This window comes from Pteronotus mesoamericanus, unplaced genomic scaffold (assembly GCF_021234165.1).
Source record: "Pteronotus mesoamericanus isolate MK-2021 breed Mesoamerican mustached bat unplaced genomic scaffold, CSHL_Meso_final scaffold_54, whole genome shotgun sequence".
Taxonomy (NCBI): Eukaryota; Metazoa; Chordata; class Mammalia; order Chiroptera; family Mormoopidae; genus Pteronotus; species Pteronotus mesoamericanus.
In genome coordinates, this window is record NW_026555321.1 from 359,749 (window position 1) to 367,339 (window position 7,591).

The 7,591-nt window shown below is 44.4% G+C and overlaps 1 protein-coding gene across 2 annotated transcripts in view; it reads right to left on the reverse strand.

The window, feature by feature from the left end:
- CTNNB1 (catenin beta 1) overlaps nucleotides 1–501 on the reverse strand; it is a 37,054-nt gene extending 36,553 nt beyond the window's left edge. For both annotated transcript variants that reach the window (XM_054595381.1, XM_054595382.1), the window contains exon 1: nucleotides 287–501. The gene's annotated coding sequence lies outside the window, so the exon portion shown is untranslated. The remainder of the gene's footprint in view (nucleotides 1–286) is intronic.
- Between the last annotated feature and the right edge of the window lie 7,090 nt (nucleotides 502–7,591).

Genomic DNA, 7,591 nt, shown 5'->3' on the forward strand with positions numbered 1-7,591 from the left:
CGGAGCTCCTGGACGCGTCCACGCGCGCGCGGTGCCCCCTCGCCGCGAGCGGCGCCCCCAGGGCCCCCGAGGAGCAGCGCGACCGGAACCCGGGCCCGGCCACCGCCCTCCGCCCCCGGGCGCGGCCCCTCCCCGGAGCCCCCAGCCCGCTCCCCACTCCGGGCCTCCCGGCTGCGCCGGGCCCGGCTCTCAGCCACCGCCGGGACTGCGCGCCCGCGACGAAGTTTGGCTCCGAAGAGGGAGCGGGAGCAGCTCCAGAAGGGTAAGGAAAGGAGCGCCCATGCACCTCAGGGGAACAGGCTCCTCCCGCCGCTGTAGTCCGACCGTCCTCGGCCTGCGGTGGCGGCTCGGCGGGGACTGGAGCTGCTTCACGGACGTTCCTCCGTCTCCGCCTCCCCTCGCTCTTCGCTCTCGCAGCCGGTCTAACGCGACTGCTACAGACCGAGAGGCTTAAAATGGCGCCGCACAAGGAGCTCTTATAAGTCGCGCAGGAGCCGCTGTATCCTGCCGCCACCGGCGCAGCGCGGAGCGTTCCGCCGCGCGAGGACAAGGGGCGGGGCGCGAGAGGACGCGGAAAGTAGTCCCCGCGCCGCGGAGCCCGCTGCCGCTGTCCCAACGCCCCGGGCCCGGGCGGGGCACCCGCGCAGTCCCCGGACGCTCCTCTGTATAGATCCCCACGGCTGCCCCGCCCTGCCGGACCAGAGGGCGGCTCGCGAGGGCGAAGTGGTACCGGGGCGGGGGTCCTGGATAGGGTAGGGGGAGGGTGGCACGAGGGTCCTCCGCTGTCCCGAGCCCGATCCCCGAACCTGCGCGTGCCCCGAACCGTGAGAGCGTACGTGGGGCTTGCTGCGCGCTTTCCGCCCTCCGCGGGAGGCAGCATCTTGGCCCCGGCCCTCGGGGGACTCGAGGGGAAGCCGACGCAAGTCCTGGGAGGGCGGAAATTCGGGCCCCAAGCGGCAGACGCGCGGGCGCTGAGGTCGCGGCCCGCCCGGCTCCGGGCACTGGCGGGTGCCGCCGCCACCGCACCGCTGTCTGTCGGCGGACTCCGGCGGGTCAGGGCTTCCGCCGTCGTTGCTGTCTGGGCCACACACTCCCTGCAGGACATGGCTCCCAGCCGAGCCGCACAGCACCCTCAAGCCCCTCACTCTCCTGATCGTGGCTTCCGCATCCCAACAGGGTGCTCATCCTCAATCTAGAAGTGAACTACCGGGCGGAGTGCCTGGTATCCCCACTCCCGAAGGCTGTGAACTCTCGTTAGAATGGGCGCTTAGCCCGCAATTCAACAAGTCCTTAGGAATACCTACTGTGAATAAATGACTGGTCGAAATGGATTAGCTCTAGAGCACTGCCAATTGGGTTAATTATTATAGATTCCTTTTTTATCTATTTCCGCTGAGCTAAAAACCAACAGATGGGGGGTACGGGGGGCGGGGTAGGGATTTTTCTTTGGAGGAGGTGCATTTCTATGGTATTACTTTTTTGAGAAACCCAAGTATGTTGTTTATAGAAGGAACTACGGATTAGACAGCTTCTGATTTTTTTAAACTGATTTTTTATTCTTCAAAAACATTTTCTAATTCGTTTTAATAGGCTGAAGGTGGGTCTTCGGTTCCCTTGGAAATGTCTCTATTGTAACCCAGCAAGATTGGCATTTGTCAAAGCTGAAATAATTATCCATTCACTTTCTCTAGTCTGTTGTTTTATGCTTGGTTTTTTCCCCCCCTTCAAAACAATGGAGAGTACAAAAAGCAACAGTGAAAGTTAATCTTGAGTCTTTTATCCCTGTAATTAATGCATGCAAACAATAGGTCTTTATACATAGGGACAGGCAGGAAACCTACTCATTCATTCATGGAGTAGGATATGGAGTTTTAGGCATAGCTAGTGCTTCAGGGCCGACGTGTTCTTTAAATAATTCTTTTTTTCTCTATCTTAAAGATATTTTACTATATACAATGGCAATGTCAACTGCTGCTTGTCTCCGTGGCACATATGAGCCCCTGCAATGGAAAAAAGTCCACACACTAAGATGATGTTCAGTGAGATCCATTGTCTAGAGTGACTTTCACATTCGTATCTTTGCTAGTAACTCTCTAAAGTGCGGCTGATGGTTGTGGTTAGCTCGGCTGGTCATAATTCAGATTGAGCAGAAAAAGGTATTTCATCAAAGGAGTGTTTCTAATAGAAACGTTTTCAAAAGTGTAAATAACGTTTCGATCCTCAATTTGAATTCTCATACACAGGTATACGGCTGTACAGTTGATTTGATTAAAGTCATACATTTAAAATTAAGTGACTGATTAATCAATATTAGAGAATTTTTTGGTACAGATGTTTTCTTTTTCTATGTTCACCTTTTGTGTGTGGGTTTTTTTTTTATTTTTTGGGTAAGTAACACACATTGTTAAAATTGGTTAAGAAATATTTGCATTATTAGAACATGTACAGAATAAAAACTTACACATTTGTATTTCTCTTTGGGTGCCAAAATAAGTGAAGCATTTTTCTGTGATTTAAATATCTTAATCTAAATTTAGAATTAGGATTTTTAAATCCCTAGTAGTGCTTTAAGCAAACATGTGTTATTAAAGGAAATGTAAAATTTGCAACAATGCAGCAAGCTGTTTCTCCCATCAAATTTAAGTGCAGTGAAGAATTACTGGGTGACTAGTATTAAAATCAAATAGTTGAATTTAACAAATTGTTCAGAATTTTTATTTCATTTCAAAAAAAAAACCAAATTGTTCCAGTTGTCTCACAAAAAATATCAGATGAATACCTTCTGTGAAATGAAGACAAATGTTATTATTAAATCAATGAGAAATACGAACATCAAAATACCTGATGAGTTGGTGAAATAAGTGATCTTACAAAAATTATTCTTAAAAATTGACCTTGGGCAGTACATGTCATAAAAAAAAATACTTGGTTATCCTTCTATGCTTTTTTCTTGTAGAGCCAACCACTTGGGTTTGATATAGATTAATCCATTTTGTGAAACTGCAAAAGACAAATGGTTCTAAATTTCTGTCTGTATTCCTAGAAACCGAAAGTGTCTCCAGCTGGGTGAAAAGAGGCGGTATTACTTGTCCTGGTATCAGGCCATTGACATATCAAGCAGTGGCTACATGGAACCTGAGCGTAAAGCATCCCTTTTCTAAAATACATGCTTTTGAATCACCTTTAGGCAAAGAAATAAATGCCCAGATTGTTTTTGCACTTCCGACAGAAACATTAATCCAGCCTGCAGCTCTTTAAAGAAGGCCCATTCACTTTTTTGCATAGTTAACTCTATCAAATCTATTCATTAAACATTTATTGAGCACTAAGACAATGAGCTTTCTATAGAGAGAGGGAAATGGATGACTGGCTCCTTTTGATTAGGTTCCTTAAATTAAAGTATAATTGTAATTGTTAATCAACCCTGCTTGAAAGTAAACAGAAACGGTAGAAAACAGTGAAAGGAGGGTGTGGTCTCCCCTGGACCCTCTCTTCGGCTCTCCTTGGGAAGAATCCTCTCCCAGCAGAAAGGTAAGACAAGTAATTATTCCATGCATTTATAAACAGTAAATCCTGACTCTCTGAGAAAACCAGTTAAATACCTTTCTTTTGACAGCCTGAAAACACTGGACAATAATCAGGATCAGCTTTTCACTTAGCAGTTCACCAAGTGGGCTATTTATGGATTGGAACTTTTGATGTGCAATACATCATCTCAGGCTTCAGTGTTATCTTTTGATTTCTTTCCAGCTGAACAGGCTAAGTAGTTGTAAATACCCCTTGTCAGACTATGTGGTTGGCTATTCTTGCACACACAAGTAATCTAGGAACCCACTGGGCAAATTCGGCGGAGAGCCACTGTGGAAAGCTCACACCGGGTGTGCGCTGCTGAGCAGGGAGGGGCAGCGAAGGTGGCGGGAGGTGATGGCCGTGGTGGCGGCGGTGGCGGCAGCAGTGGTCGTGGTGTTCATGGCCGCCCCAGTCATGCCAGCAACAGTCTTCGCGGCTGGAGTCGTGTGCTCTCCAGGCCTTCGTTGATTTGGCACAGTGGTCCTTGCCATACTAAAGAAGATTGTAATGGCCACCACAGAAAGTGTGAAGGAGAAGCAATGGAGACATCAGCCGTGATAGTGAAAGAGCACAAAGATACGTGTGTCTCCCTGTCTCTGAGAACTAAGACAAACACCGCTGCACTGCTAAGGGGTTATGCTTTGGAGACATACCCCTCCAACATACACCGTACACACACGCAGACACACTCACACAGCTCTCCATTAAAAATTTCAAAATGGTCGCAGATATTTCATTCACCAGAAGGTTAAAGGCGTTTCCCATCGCAAGAAGGATTAACTTACCCGAGGATTCTGGGACTGCAGATGTATACTGCGGCAAAATCCTAAATTCATCGAAAAAATCATTTCTGGACTCCAGCTGCTAAAAATAATAGAATTATAGTAAATCATGAATAAGATTAAAACAAGCCATTTTCACATTCCAAAGTGTTCGGGGGGGAAAAAAATGATTCTTTTCTTTTAACTCATTTCTTAAACAATGCAAATTTTAAAGTAGCTTTTCTTTTCCAGAGCACGAAGCGCCATGAAATCGATAATTTTTGATCTTTCGGTTAATAGGCAACATGGTGAGCTAGTGCAGGGACTGCGGGCAGCAGACACGTTCTTGTCAGCTCCAAATTTTCATATTGTTTTTGAATCCATTGAGATTTGTAGATGTGCTATCACCAGGTTTTTGTCTTAGCTGGCACCAGGCTCTAGGGACGCAAACCCTCAGTTTATCAACATAGGCATATCTGTTGCTTTCTATATATTAAAAACAGGGAGTCTTACTGGATCTTAAACAAAAAATTATGTAAAAGGAGTGGCTGGTGTGATTATAATCCCATCATGCAGGGTCCACGGTTCCCATTTAGTGAAATTTCGCAGAGGGCAACTTCTTAAGAACATCCCTGCTGTGCAGAGTGAAAAGCATGAACAAACCAAAGACAGAATTCATCTGTGTTTATATTTTACAAACAATGAAAAACCTACTCTTTGTATGCCTTTTTCCCCCACCTTATTATTTCATGAAAACTGCAGCATCTCCCCCGCCCCCATCCAAACACTCACCACCCCAGCGCTGCAGTGTTTCGTCCCTCGCGCTTCTCCTTCGTCTCCTTTTTCGCTTTCACAAATTCTGCACGCGCCATCTTTGTGTGGGGTGATTCTCTGCTAATTTCACTCACCCATTCTCTTACAAATCGGTTCAAAAATAGAAAATTATAGTGCGCTTTGGGGCTCCATTCGCCTAAATTTCTTTTCGTCTTTCCTTCTGACATAGAAAAATGGAAATGATGGGGTGGGGGGGAGCCAAAAAAGGGAGATATTTCTATTATTGCCATAACCTGTTGTATACAGTGGTAATAAAAATATTATTAACATAATAGCAACAGCTGCAGCCTAAATAGAAGCTGAGATAATTAATGTGCTACAACAAATTAATTTGCTGCAGGTGCCTCTCCTGTGAACTGAGTCACCCATGCCATAAAAAGTCTAAATAAAATTATGATCCCCCCCACATGTGTTAGCAAAATAAGAGAAAATGTCTTGTTCAGTATTATGCATGCCTATTATAAAAAAATAAGTCCTCCCCAGCCCCTTTCCCCTGATCCCCACCAATATATCTCAGATGGCGTAGTCACCAGTGGATACGTGTGGACTTGGAGCGGCGGGGGGGGGGGGGGGCAGGGGGGAGTGTGTGAGTGTGTGTGTGTGTGTGTGTGTGTACGAACGGAGGTGGTGTGCGTGTGTGTGTGTATACTTTTAAACATATGGAGGTTTTATGCTATGTCTTAGTTGGAAAACAGATGGACCAGCTAGAGATTTTTTGTTTTAGAAAATGTAGAGATAATTTATAATATTTGCAAGCTCTATTGGCTTTTAAACAAAAATTAGGTGTATTTATGTGTATAGCTAGAAGAAAAAGAACAAGTGTTGAGCAGTTGCCCATCTGAAATAATCTTTTTTTTTTTAAATCATCCATCTTGCAGAAGAGGGAAATGTGTGTGTAGCGTGGCACTCTCCATGGCTGCGGAAGACAGATTCTCGCTCTCACAGGCTGTCACACTGAGTGTCGGTGGAGAACGTTGCTGGTCACGTTGCAAGGGCTCGCATCAGGGCAGTGTGGACCGGGGCCTGGAGCAGGTCGCCGTGCCACAAGCAAGTGTCCGTTTTCTGTTTTGCACCATGTGGCAAAGAGATAACTTTGGGTCCAGAAAAGTAGAGGAACATGAGGTTGATTTTTTTTTTTAAACTACCTGATTAAAAATTCTCTTAGAGTAAGGACATAGTCATTTCTGGTTTTCCTCCCCGAATGCCCCCGAAGGGTATGACAGTTTCGTTGCCACCGCAGCCTTAGTTGGTTCTTGTTTAAAAAGCCAGAAAATATAAATTTCATCATTGGTCTACATTTTCAAGGTTACTGGTTATTAAAATTTATTTTATGAACGATCTTAACTTTTTATTCTAAACCTTACAATACATTGGGTTAGTTTCTTATACAATGCAGGGATTTGGATTTAACTTCGTCGAAATTTTAGTTCTAGGAGATGATATAAAATTTTTCAAACAGAACGCTGTTGCAGCTACACCCAGAAGGGACACTGCATTTGCATGGGTTTTCTTTTAAATATATTTTATTTCACGTACTTCTTTCAGGCGGTCAGCAGTGCTCTGAGCCGCCACCATTCTCCACGCGGAGGTACCGTACATCTGTTACACCGCGTCTTATGCGGTAACGGACATGCGTTTTACTCCATTTTTCTTTTGTTTATACTAAGGCTTTTTCTTCATAATCCATTTTCAGATCTGCTCATATTTTGAATTTACAATGATAGAATTTGGGTTGGGGGGAAAACAAAAAGGAACAAAGACCATATTGTTAGTCCTTTGAAAGGGAGGAGAAATAGCCAATTCTTTGATAAAAATGAGAAAAGTTGACAAGTATGGGATATATAGATCTCTGGGATTTTCTAGGAATTTGTACGACAGCCGACTGTCATTTCACTACATGGAGCTCTCTCAAATCCTAGAGTTCTATGATTATAAAATCAATGAGGGAAAAGGAAAACATGCTTTAATTTCTGTTGCTTCAAGGAATCGTCCATTCAAAATATTTTTCTGATCACTATGAATTTTATTAGAATCTAAGCTGTAAGAAATCAAGACAGTGTCTAACACACATATTCCTCTTTCTTATTAATGTTCTCTTTGTGTAGCATAAGGACCCAAAGTCTTTACAGACTTCCTCCTACGACTTAGTTTTCAGAACTCGTATTCTTAGATTGGCAGTACAAGTGACGTTGTGCAGATTCTAAACAGCAAAAAATGGCTATTGTTGTAAGTCAACATGTTTTGGGGTGGTTATTACATGGGAAAAGCTAACAAATATAGCTGAGATGATTCCATTTTTGGCTTGTTTTTAATAATGACATTATATTGCACCTTCATCTGAGCTCATTTTCTTCAAAACAAAAAATTTCTAAAGATTTTTAATTATGCAGTCTTCTTGTTAAAATAGTTTTGATTATGCACCCTCT